The sequence below is a fragment of the Pinus tabuliformis genome, chromosome 3_1, assembly GCF_031772625.1.
Source record: "Pinus tabuliformis cultivar Carrire ecotype Pingquan chromosome 3_1, CPIR1, whole genome shotgun sequence".
Lineage (NCBI taxonomy): Eukaryota > Viridiplantae > Streptophyta > Pinopsida > Pinales > Pinaceae > Pinus > Pinus tabuliformis.
In genome coordinates, this window is record NC_142301.1 from 736,910,260 (window position 1) to 736,924,260 (window position 14,001).

Sequence of the window (14,001 nt, forward strand, 5' to 3'; positions counted from 1 at the left end):
TATTTAATATTGAATGTTCAACCGAGAGAGTACAATAACTTAAAGTCAAAATATATGTGTCCTCTATTGTTGATGTTTCTATTCTTGATATATGTTTGATGAAAAGATATAAGTAAAGAACAACAAGAAGACTAATAAGTTCACAAGAAAATATTAAAGGGAAATAAGAATTAATTGCTGCCACTTTACATTTTATAACAAGTGCCGCTGTCAAAGGGACCAACAATGACAGGTATCCACATCCAGAGTGTATAGATGTGAGGAGGTAGCAATCATGGATGCATGAGTTACCAACCTAGCCTTTATTTTCCCACCTCTCTTGTGGGCCTTTTACTTTTGCTTGATTTTTTCTTTGTATTATTGCTTGTAGCTCAAAGGGTTAGAGCTTGCTTTGTATGATGTACATCAATTGTATCACCCTTTAATGATGAGGCAACTCATTGCCCATCAGGGTTGGGACATGTAAGGATTCCTTTCATGATGTATAGGAGCAATATGGTGCTTAGGAACTGGGTGATGGCCACAATAAGTGAGGTAGAGCTCATGCTAGGCTTTTGCCTACATGCTAATGTGTATGTCCTAGCCATATTTTGCATGTTGATATTCTTTCTTTTATTTTTCTCGTGGCAATTATATGCTTTTTTCCTTTTGTTTTAGCTGCATCAACCTCACAGGGAAAATTTCCAGGCTCTACCCAAGTATGTGGATGTATGGGTGCCAAATTCTAGAGAATTAATAGTCAGTTGAACTTGAAGAATGGAGGTGGTATAAGGGTTTGTAATGTAAGATGGAAAGTGGTAAGTATGGAATATGGATAGATGGAACATGCTATCTCAATCAAGGCTTCCCGAGTAGTGCCCCTCCTATACCCATTGGGCCATTAAGGGAGGTGCCATTCGACTAGGATCGACGATTAACCCCCCATTTAAGGTGAGGGAACAAGATCACGGTCAAAACCCCTCCTTCACCATCACTCCATAATCCATATCAAAAGCCCAAATTCACAAGCATAAGCACCCAATTGCAAAATGAATAAAGTACCTTTTGATTGGAGGTCCACCTTTGTCCATGTGCTCTTACTAGATGGATGAGGAGGCATATGATTGATGTAGGTGGTGGAGATAAAATGGCATGTCATAAGCTAGTGGTGGCTGTCAAGTGCTGATACCTAGCTTGCTGGATGCGAAGTGTGGGAGAAATTTTTTCTCCTATGGGGTCACCCACTTATGGTGGGTAACAATGACCTCGATCTCTTCCCCCCAGAAGTAGAAATGCATGTCTGTAAGAGTTTAATAATTAGAATCTTTTTTTTTTTTGGTATTGTAAATCCTTGATTGGGTTCATCAATTCTAGTGACTCAATTGTCATATGCATTTATGCTTGTTCATGTGTGGTTGTAGTGTGATGGAAATTCTTCTCTCTCTTCATTTTTGTTAATAGTCATCCAAGTTCATTTATTTTTATGTTATTTTATTAGTCATCCATCTTTTGTTTTTTAATCATTTTGATTACTTATCTACTTTTTATTATATTTGTTTGTTTTCTGATTCATCTATTCTACTTGCTTGTGAATTCCTTGGAGTTAGTCGATAATGTTTCCTCTTCACATTTTAATGATTCTGGAATTACTAGTTGCCTTTAATAAAAGTCTTTATAAGAGTAGATTGGATTAAATTTACAATTAATAATATGTTACCTTCTCTAGTTGCAGCCATCATGACCTCGTTTTACTCTGTAACTCACCCCCTTCTCTGTTGAGAAATCTATAGGGCAATGATTAAAGTAATTTCTCTTTCCTTGATAATTGCTTGTGATGTATTTTTACTTTTTCTTGCTTATTAGCTTCTTTAGTTATTATTATGTTTGGATATCATCAAACAATTAGCAAAACAAGAAGTGCAAGAACACAAAATATAGGCTGCAAGCCAGGGCCAAAACCTCTCCAGTTGAGAAGAAAACAAATTCTTTAATTGACGAATTCCAAGACCTTTAGACTAAGATCAATACCGTCCAAGACCAAGTCCAACCTTTCCGGATGATGTACTTTCCTTGAACAAGTCAAACCTAGTGAAATCTCTTCCAGTAGCACAACTTCAACCCCCAAATGTAGAATTTCGGCCTCTACTGCAGACTTGATTTTTTTGACCCCCCTACAGTGGTTGCTGCCACATGTGTGAGCTTCCTTTAGCCTTTCAAGGCTTCCTCAGACCTTTGCTTGGTTTTCTCTTCGTTCTGGAGCTTGAGGATGACTTCTAGTGACCTTCGCTTGACCATCTTTCCTTCCCTTCATCAAGATCAAACTTGTAGAAGAAAACACTAGATCTGCTGCAAAAACCCTAGCCTTCCTTCGCATGTGTGAGAGAAAGATCCCAAAAACAAGTCTCTTTTGTTCTTTTCCTTCTTCGCTGCCTTCTTGTTCCTCCTTCGCTTGGACGAGTCAAAGATGGATGTGCTTCAAGGAGGTCGAGTTTCCTCCTTTATGTAGGCTTCTCAAGGTGGACATGGCTCCCCAAATTAGGCCGACTTGCCAGTTGCTAGGCCAACTTGGTCTTGAAGGGTATTTTGACACTTTTAAGGACAAAAATAATTTTCTTTACTAGTTACAATGTGCCAGATGGGGTCTTCAACTTATGACAATGACACTCTTGATTTCTTGACCTAGGACCAACCCTAGAAGCACTCAATGGATGCTTGACTTATAAGGTCTTCAACTTATGACAATGACTCTTTTGATATCTTGACCTAGGACCAACCCTAGAAGTACTCAATGGATGCTTGAATTATAAAATAAAAGACCTTGAGCATGAAACCCGTGCTCGAAAATAATAATAATAATTTTCTTTCATTTTACAATTCACAAGAATCAAAAGTACATTTCATATTTATGAAGACTGAACCTAGTTACACATTTTTCAACACTATCTAACTGGAGGTGGTTACTAGGTTACCCGACTCTTTTTGCATGGTTACTAGAATGGGGTATACCATTTGTTGTTTTTTTTTTTTTTGGGCAACATTAGGGATGTATGCTTTCACAGCATGCCTTGTTATACTATACTAAGAGGCCTTGTTCAATCATTGTGGGTATCATATTGCCTTTTGTTTCAGTAGCGGGCAATCCATGTTTGTATTATTAACTACAACGAGAAAGGTTTTCTCAGAGCCACACTACTAATCCTGATTCAGGGCACCAACTAAGGATCCTCTATTGACATACCTCTAGTTTTGAGGAGGAATGGAGATTTCCTCGGGCACAATTGTTCCTTAAGGCTCTTGTTCCATGAAGAGAAATCAAAATGATGCCTCCAACACTTGTAATCCAATCACTTGTACAGATACTTGGAGGATCCAAGGATAAAACCAAGTGTTTCAAGTACAGATCCAAAGATAAAGAATAATAAAATTTACACTTAAAATTTGAGGCCCATAGGCATGATTTTGAGTCCAAGTTCCAAGCCCTAAGAATGATTTAGACACGAGTAAATGTCAAACTCTATATCTATACTCTAAATAAACTTCCTTTGGAAAATTGCATGCATATGCACCCTTGCCATTGGGAACCAAGCTTCAGGACCTATAATGTATACAAAATTTGCACCCTTATGTTAAATTACAAGCTGAAAGAACCTTAACCAAGCTTTTTGAACAATTAGTGCGGCCTGAAATAGTGAGAATAAATGAAAGATGGTATGCGTTCACAATCAAAGGTGTTAATCTATGATGCACTGGACATCGATCCTTTTACCTTGAAAATCAAAACATCATTCAAATAAAATTTAACTGACAAACAAGCCCAGAAACATTTGGTACTCAACAGACTTGTACTAAAAATTGAGACTTGTGACAGGGCAAGCCATATTCAACAGAATAAGAATTCGTTGACTGAAAGTGACCAACGCCACTCATTTTACTACTCATCATATCATCAAATTATAGTTCCACAACCATAAAAAGTGGTAAGTTGCTCAAAAGAATGCTGCCAATAGACAAAAGAGAATGGGGACAATATAGTACCTTTAGGTACAGAGAGCACTTCAATCTTGTATATTGTTGGGTGTTATAGTAGTCATATCGTGCCACCAAGATGTGTGAAATATGGTCCAAGATATGATTTCTGTTATCTATGAAGCTCAGAAATGAGGAGCCATCATCACATGACTACTAATGAAAGTTACCACTGTTCTCAATGCAAACCTATACCATTCAAACTTTATATTTAGGAATAAGTCAAGTAAGAGTGCCAAGTTTCATAGCAATAGTTTTTGGTGTTTGTATTCCACTATTATCAAGTGGCAATTAAGATCATTGAAATGGCTCTGCAAACAGTGTCACATTAAGTATTGAAAGACACCATTCAAAGAGATGCTACCACAGATTTATAATATGTCCAAGAATTAGATGTGAATTGTTATTAAATGTGCCATCAATTTTGCCGATACTAGCACCTTTCAGATTTGAATGAGTAGGATCCTTGGACAAAAGAACTAGCTTCCTAGTCAACTTGGAATCATGTTCAACTTAAAACATCACAAATCTATTATAGACCTATGACATACCACTTTGTTTTCCTGTATTTAGTCTTCCTTGCTGTGTAATTGTTTCCTCTTGGGTCTTTACTTCCCTACAAATTCTCCTCTCAAATTCAACCTCTTTAACAAGAGTTTCAACACCCCATCCCCTGTCCAGGGTTACTACAATCTCCTTAACAGACCAATCATCTCAGAAGAATGCTCACAAGCAACACAACTTAAGTACATTTCTCTGGTCTAAGGTTACCCACATGATCCTTAAAATGATTAGTCACAATGATGGATAGCAAAATGGAAGTATATATATTGTTGGTAGAATTTTGAGTGCAACACTAGAAATGTAAACCAGTCATTGGAGAGGATGAGAACATGCTTAAATGCTTATTTTTGTCTCTATGATGGGGACGCTCTCCCACCTGTTTTCCACTTCACCTATTAAGGAAATGGGAATCATTAACCAAGTTTGGTCTATAGTTTACAATGGTCACCTATGCATAGACAAATACCAAGGCCTCTAGGTTCATTATGCAAAAAGAAAAGATTGTATGTGCACAGGTTGTAAGGAAACGACCTATATGGCATGAAGATACCGGTTGGGGGTACTAAAATCAAGATAGGCTACCTGTTCATGGAGCTGTCTCAGGTTCTCAACTTGGAACAAAGCTCATCATCTTGTCATCAATAGTATGATAAGAGATGACATGTACTCTAGGGAGTGATCAACTATATCGACCAGACCAAAAAGCATCTCTCAATATTTATCTCACACTCTTGCGAAGTTTAGAGGAAGTTGCTGAAATAGACAATTAAAATAGGTAGTATTGTAGCTAAGTAGATCCATATTCTCTCAGGCTGCAGAGGATTGGACCTGCTGGTGATTGTGATATTATAAGGATGAACAACGAGCCTTATCCTTTAATAAAATTGCTAAGAGTGGCTCCAGAATTTCATGTATTCTAATATTCTTTTGGTTTGTTACTCTTATCCATGTTGAGCTTGGTGCGTTCCTGCAGCTGGTAACCTTTTGAAAATCCTATTTGTTGCTGATATGAATGATTAACGGGTCTCTTAGGAAGCAAGGTTAGTTATGATGTTCAATTAATTGTTGCACAAGGTACATATGAAGGTGGTGCAATCTAGGTTATCTTAGAGTATTGTTCCTCTGCAATTTCATTCCTAAAAATTGAGAGTAGAGGAAAGCCAACAAATTCGGGCATTAACTCACACACAGGCTGAATGTCGGTTTGGAGACTAGTCTCTTCAGCAAAATTTATGTTAACCACATTATATTACAGAATATTGTATGTGCCTTGTTTAAGCATAATCCCCGAGACCACAACACAGAACATATCTAGCACACTACTAACATCATTTCAATTCAATTGGAGTTAACATGCAACTCATTACACAGGTCAAGCATGAGAGGAACTTATCTCAATCAGAGTTGGGCAATTGAGTCAGGGACTGTATCTCTTTGCCCAACCATATATTGGGTTGCATGGTGGTCTTTCGTGCGGCCCAATCACCCCCGAGCCGGATTCCAGAGCATGAGTGAGGAATCTTGTATGGATTTCTTGGATAGAATTGGGTCTCTAGAGGGACGAACCCCTCCATCCTCCAGCTAAATCTGTAATACCTCAGGGCTGGTAAGATGAACCATGTCCTCGGGAATAATCTTCGATTTAATAATGAATAGTGTCGCCAATTAAGGCCCCACCCCCCAAAAAAAATAAAAAAATAAAAAAATATGCAACTGGTGAATGCATCACGTCATTTCCTCTCAAGTCTAGTAACTAGGCAATTTCATCAAGCATGGAGATAGGAATTACATTAGCCCTGACTTCTATGAGACTACTTATCAGTAAACTCAGTTTTGAGGATACTTCTGAACTAGTGTACTTCGTAACGAATAGTTTTTTTTTTAGCCCATCCACATTGGAATCTGAAGGAAATACTGTCCTCCGACCTTGTTGAAAATCTATCTTAGTGCTCGACTTTCCGTTGACGAATTCCTCTACAAGTATGTTCCTACCGTCAGATGAGACGACTTGGCCAACATAATGCACTCCAAACTTCTGACATTCATAGACAATGCTGTGAAGTTTAACCTCAGCTGCTGTTGCTACCATGGTACCATGAATTACTTTGCCTCCCAGTTGCGTCTTCCTAACTTGAAAGACGCGCCCCTTGTCTCTCCTACACCACCTCTAGCTTGAAGATAAAGTCGAGTCCCAAGCTTCCCGCAGTGCAAATTCCCTCATTTTTGCCATCCTTAGCCATTCTTTCTTTAGCCGGTGAGATCATGCCAGCTATCCACTATTTCTTTGATTTTTTTAGTTGGTTTTGCTTTGTCATCCTTAGTCTGCTTGTGTTTGCTTGCCAGAATCTTGTAGGCCAATCATCATGGTGCCACCTAATCATGGTGCCTTTGATATTTTTGCAATCTGTCCTTTATGCATACATGTCAGCATCCCTGGGTGTGACCAAATAGGTCAACATCCCAAGCAATCTCCCCCCTCCACCTTAGCTCTAGAATTTGTAGTCCCCAACTTGACCCGTTAATTTATTTAATTTAATATAAAACGTTAAATGGTAATCAACGTTGTCATAAACCCCTCCCCGTTGGGTGAACACCACCCTCGGTGTTCAATAACCATATACAATATTAAAATGAAAGCTTGAACGACTGAACACAACTGATAGGGAGCTTTATATATACAACTCATTTCAATTTTTTACATTAAAGTTTATATTTAAAGTGGCTCGCCCAACCCCTCAGTAACCTTTATTTTTTAGCGATTTACCAATGGCCCCTTTATCTGTCTTTTTAGTCTTGCCAATCTTGGATTTGTTCCCTTTCCTTGGAGTGCTACTTGCCTCCAATGTTTGGCACTCCTACCTTGCACTCCTTGTTCCTTCAGTGAATAGTTCCTGACTTTTGTTTCCGGGCACTCCTCAATGTGCTTCCAATTCCACCCAATTATGCTCATGACCAAAACCAATTTATGTTCTGCGCTTTCCCTTCTTTGCTTCCCAGTGCCTTGGTTACTCCGGTCACACACCCCCCCCCCCTTCTGTGCTTCCTTGCATTAGAGGGGTCTCAAAACCAAAGCATATCCTTGTCTCAAAACTATCATACTGGTCATAACATGCTTTATGGCAGTCATTTGGCACCATTGGTGCTAGTGCCCCACAATGACCCCGTTTTCTTGAAATCTCCGACTTTTGCACACTGCTGTTGTTCCATCTTGTGGCCAACTTTGTTCATCTGAAGTGAGAAATCTCATGTCTATTCCTTATTAACAGTCTATCCCTGTAGTGGATGTGGGATTTTCCATAATTCCTACAACAAACCATGTTAGTGCATAATCAAATCATCATAACTAGAACATATCATTAGGTTAACTCAAAAATCCAAGCTATCATAAATCATGCCCATAATTTTAAAGATTCAGAAGATCAATAAAGCATTGGTACTTATCTTGATTTGATGGCTTCTTCTTTTCTTGTACACACATGGGGTCGATTACTTATCCTGGTAAGCACCTAGACAATAACATGTCCTCCACGGCTAAAGTGCTGATCCAAAGTGGCTGCTCCCATGCTTTACGTACCTTCTAGACTATTTGTATAGGTACCAGCTCAACAATCATGCTTCTCTAGGGATCTAGGTACCCTTTAGGCTAACTGCCCAGGTACCCACCCCACAGTCATGCTGGATCGGTTTCCAAAGCAACAAGGGAATCCATAGGCTCACCTCCACCTTGAAGCCCATTTGCAACTATGGGCACTACCAAACCCGATAGTATTTAGTCGACAAAGTTATTGGGAATCTAGAGGCTATCTTGCCTCCACCCAAACAAAAATAATACACAGTATCCAAGCCCAGACAAGTAACAAACACACATACATATACATGTGGCACCATACCACATACACATAACATGATGCCATGTACACATATCACAAACACACATATGACACGATACAACATATATACATTTACACATGTATGACACATGCACATATACACAAGAATAAGGGCATCCAGAGGCTTATACCTCCACCCTCAAATCAATACAGGAATCCGAACTTTGCTTGAGCTCCATCTAATACATAGCAAGAGTCCAGAGCACTTGCTCCACCTGCGTGTCTTTTTCCTCATTGTACCACGTGCATCCTTCATTCTTCCACAAGAATGACTACTAACAAACCTGTCAATCAATCAAGATGGTATCTTCATATCAGTATAATCATGTATACAATATATATGTACATGTGCAAATAAAATTAGGGTTAAGAGAACTCCCTTTTACCATTTTTTTGTCCACCACCCTTATGGACTCAACCAACCTACTTGGTTGTCATATCACATGCCACTTACCCCCACTTATCCTTTTCTTTACTTGGCTGTCATATCACATGCCACTTACCCCTACTTACCCTTTTCTTTTGCAGATGCCTTTTGCCATGTTTCTTGCCATCTTGCCTCATGATGTTCCATGTTACCCTATTTTCCTCAACATGTTCTTACCCATGCGAACCATACATTGCCTCTTCCTTAAAAATCTGTGGCTTCCCTGCCACCCAACCATCTTGCCCCAAGGTCCCCATGTTGAAAATAGCAACAAGAAATGCTAAAAATAACACTGCTATAAATAGCATTTTGGGATACATTCCAATTTTAGTTAGTCCCTGAACTAAAATTGAGAATTAAAATTCGAATTTGATCTTAGCAACTATTTGTAAAATAATTAATTAATTCATCTTGAGTTAATTAGTTGTAGGAAATCAAACATAAAGTCTATGTGAAGACATGCAACAGTTTCTCCATTGATTGAGGAAGTTATCCTTTGATTAAGGAGATCAGGATGAGTAGTACCTTGAGTTGTAATTAGTTAGCTCAGTTATCTGAGTTAAGTCTGGTTAGATTAGTTCCAACAGTTTGTTGAACTAATTGTGAATTCAGTTAGTTAATGCATACATGCATGTAACTGTTGCACTTCAGATAACTGAATATTTTCTCATAAATAACTCATGCATGTCAGTTCAGTCAGAGACCCAGTTGAGATCAGGTGATGGGGAAAATGTACTATCAGTTGCAGGAATATTCCATTGAGGATATCTCTTGCATGCAGAAGGAATTCATTCCTTGGAGATTGCGCAATTACTTTTGAGTTTGATGAGTGTGTGATGAGGCCAATTCACACAGGTTGCAGCGTTGGACCCCACGAAAAATTGCGTAAGGAAATAGGAGGCTTGGAGGTCTGAGGAAAGGCATATGTTGTGTCTATTTAGTCTGTGAGTTGTATTATAGGATTGTATTGAGAGTTGGATAGCTTGTGAGCTAAAGCTTTGTGTAATCCGGACATATTTCCACTTGTATGATATTACAGAGATCGAGGTTTTTAGCTGAGGCTTTCCCCAGAGTATTCTTCTGTGTTCATGTGTGATTGCTTTCTCATTCTCAGTTATATGTGTTCTATATGATCTTGCTCATAATCGATTAAGCTTCCACAAGTTTGTTGTAGAAGTAGATCTTGTATTTTGCTTTAGTGTATTGCATAAAAATCATGAAGTGTCAAAATTATTATTATTATTAAGTAATTTGACCACTTAAAAATGTTAAACATGGCTGGACAAAACATTACAACATTTATACCATACTCAGCGAGAGAGCACCTCTAGGGGCAATAAACTTTTAAACTTTAGAGTATTTTTAAATGATTATCTAACTTTATAATATGTCTAAAATAATCGTGTTTCAAATTCTTAGTAAAAGCCCAGTTTAGAGAATACCATGGGAAAACCATGGGTTGGGAAAATTATTAATTTTATTTTTGTTTTTAATTTAATTTTAATTTTTATATGTTTTGACCAAATCAAAATGTTAAACGATAGAGGACTTAACTTTATAATATGTTAAGATAATCATACTACAAATTCTTAATAAAAACCTAGTTTAGAGAATACGATGGGAAAAACCGTGGGTTGAGAATACCATGGGAAAATAATGTTATTATTAATTTCACTTTTATATTTATTTAATTATTTTAATTTAATTTTATGTTTATTTTTATTATTATCTAATTTGACCTCATGAAAAACATTACCCAAGCATAAGAAATTTCTATTGCAAATAGATGTAAATGATGAGTTGGCTTGTTGGGCAGTTATTTGTAAGCAATCATACAAAGATAGAATTGGAGAAGATGCTAAAAAATAATATTTGAATATTGGATGGAAAATTCACGTGTTTCACCAAAAACAAGGGATGTGATGTGACAAAGAATAACATGAAATCAATGTGAAGAACATTCAAAAAATATCTTGGACACCACTCACATACAATTCTTCAATAATTTCATAGAAGAGAATTGTGGAATTAATGCTTCAATCATTTCTTTTGTGCAACAAAAACCATGGCATGTTAAACCTATCATTGTATGCGACACTTTTCGTTGTCATTATCATGTGGAATTTGAATTATATTATGATACCTTCCTTAATTTTGGTATAACATTTTGGAAAAATTCACCTCCTTCCACTATCAATGGTTTCATATCCGAAATTCTATGTGAAAGAGAAAGTCATGAATTATTTTACCAAAAGAAATGTGTTGGTGGTAAAAAATGTGATCATTATGGAAAATTGAATTTATTTCACAACAAATATTCTATTGATATAAATGATCAATCATTGTCAAAATTAAAAGAGTAATGGAAAAGATATGAATATATGCATACATTGATCAGTTCAAATAATAGTACAAAGTGCTAAAAATATTGATCTACAAGAAAAATAAATTTATGTGAGAGTTTTTGAAGAAAGTTGAGACAAAAATTTATAAGTACACCAAGCATTCACATAGCGCTCGATGGTAGGACCTGAAATTAAAAAAATCCCGTGAAATTTTTCCACCAAGGACCTTTTTGTCAATAGTTTATTTTGCATAGAATTACACATTTGGTGCAACAAATGAAATACATAGTGAATATTATCATTCTGACCAAGTCTCTATGCTTTTCCATGTTCTATATAGACGCGATGAACAAAATGTTGATGATATAGAAATCACTAGTGAGAATCGACATGTTAATAAAGAATATCACTTTTATATCAGCGATGGTCATGCACATGATACACATTTTCTACAACATTGTTTTGATAAGATTTATGACTCATTGAGAGGTCATGGAATAAAATTCAACGAACATTGGATATGGTCAGATGGATGCACAGGTCAATTCAAATATTCACGATTACACTTTTGGTTGTGTTGTCTTCAAAAGAAAACCCACAATAAACATCGTTGGAATTTCTTTCAGACTAGTCATGGAAAATGAGAACATGATGGTGCAGGGCATGTATAAAACGAGCACTTCGAAGATATCAAATGGACCACACTGCAAACATACTTGTCTCAGTTGGACAAGTTGTTCAATGGTGCAATGCTGCACTAAGTCATAAGACTAACCCATCAACGGAGGTATGGAGGTATGCACATATATACAAATTAACTTTAGTTTTAATATATGATAACTTTTATTATTTTTCTATTTTTAAACATTTATAAATTATGTAGTTGAAATAGTATGAGGATGATTATCTTTGATATATAAACTGTATTTTAAATAACATATTTAAATTCTTGTTTGAATTTACTATAGGTTTTTTTGGCACATTGGAGTTGAAGAAGTAGATAAATCGATTACATATGAAGTTGAAACAGTAACTTGAAAATTGCATTCAATTAAAAGAAAGGATTACCGAAATGTGTTTGCATTTAATAAAAGAAAATATTCCTGTTTTTTTCATGTTTACATAGAGGACACATAATCCAATGATGTTTGTGAAAACAATATGTATGTAAAACATGGGCAACATACCGAACTAAATACAAAGGGGAAAATGTCAGTTGCAAGCTTCGAAGAGATGGAATTAGAGGACACTATAGTATCATCTGAAGATGATCAAATTTCTAATCTTGTTAGAGAAAGGTGCCATTTCAATTGATTTCAAAAGATACATATATGTTTTATGTTTTTAAAACCAATGCATATAAGTATTTAAGTAATAGTTGAAATAGATATCTAGAAATAGATAATAGAATCAAGTCCATATTGATATTTAGTTAATTTCATATTAATTATTCTCTGGACTTACACTTGTTTTATTGTGCAGGGGATGTTTTTGTTATACTTTCACCCATTAACAACATATAAAATGCCAAGTATTATTTGATGCGGTGCACTAAACGAAAAATGAAATGAAGTTATTGGAAGACTATGATGATAACAGTTTTATATGTGAAAGAGGGTCTATTATACTGGAAGGTTATTTTTCCCAGAAACTCACCAAACTGATAATAATGTTTACTTTCAAGACTATCAAACCGATATCATAAGTCGTCAATATAGTCATGTAGTGTGTGCAGCGCGCATAAAGTTGATAGAAGTTCAATTAAAAAAATAATTGAAAGTTAAAAAATGGAGAATGTCAAAAGCTAACCATGAACGATCATTGAAGATGGAATTCCATTAGAGTTTTTTTAATTGAACTAACCAACAATTTATTCTAATTGGATTCCTCTTTGAGAACTTAGAGTTCAAGTACATTGTTAGCATTTCTTTTTGTGCACTCTTAAGTTATACATTCTTAAGAATGTGATGATATGAAAGAGATATTCATGGGGTCTCATATTGAGTTACAAATTTATATGTATATTTTCTGTTATGTAGATTTGTATTGAGGATTTACTTCTATGTTAATTTGTGATGTGTATTGCGTTGTTACTGCTCTGTTAATTTTTTATTGTGGTTGGTTGAGACAAGTATTGTTACTGCTTTGTTAATTTGTGATTGTGGTTGGTTGAACCATTTACTAGCGTTATAAGCATGATTGAATGCAAAATGTACCAAATAAATGCAAATTTACTTTCATTTCTACATATTCATGAACTTAAATTATATGTAAAACATTTAAAAGCATCAAACCATGCATACATCATGCAAAATTGTAGGCCATGTTTTATAATGCAATTTTATCTAATTTATGTAAATGTGCATTCAAACAACTTTATATTAAAAGTTAATTATCAACCAACATCCATAGTAGCCTTTCTATACATGAATGCAAAATGTACATAACATATTTTATAATGCAATTTTAAGTTATCATTGTTTTAGACATTTACACCGAATTATAAGATTCATTCAAATGCAAAATGTAAACTTCACATTCTGTAATTTGCAATTTTAATAGATTCATTTTAAATAACTTGACAAAACAACTTAAAAAAAAACTTATGAATCATCTAATATCATTATAGGAATGATTGAATGCAAAATGTACCAACTAAATGCAAATATGTAAAACATTTGAAAACATCAAACCATGCATGCATCATGCAAATTGTGGGCCATGTTATATAATGCAATTTTATCTAACTTATGTAAATGTGCATTCAAAC

At 35.8% G+C, this 14,001-nt stretch overlaps 1 long non-coding RNA gene across 2 annotated transcripts in view; it reads left to right on the top strand.

The window, feature by feature from the left end:
- Positions 1-13,129, top strand: part of LOC149189440 (uncharacterized) — a 118,631-nt gene extending 105,502 nt beyond the window's left edge. Inside the window, exons 2-3 of one of the 2 annotated variants that reach the window (XR_016256368.1) lie at positions 11,858-12,026; positions 12,714-13,129. This is a non-coding gene — a long non-coding RNA (uncharacterized LOC149189440). The remainder of the gene's footprint in view (positions 1-11,857; positions 12,027-12,713) is intronic. The other variant, XR_016256369.1, reaches the window with a different exon arrangement.
- Positions 13,130-14,001: the final 872 nt, after the last annotated feature.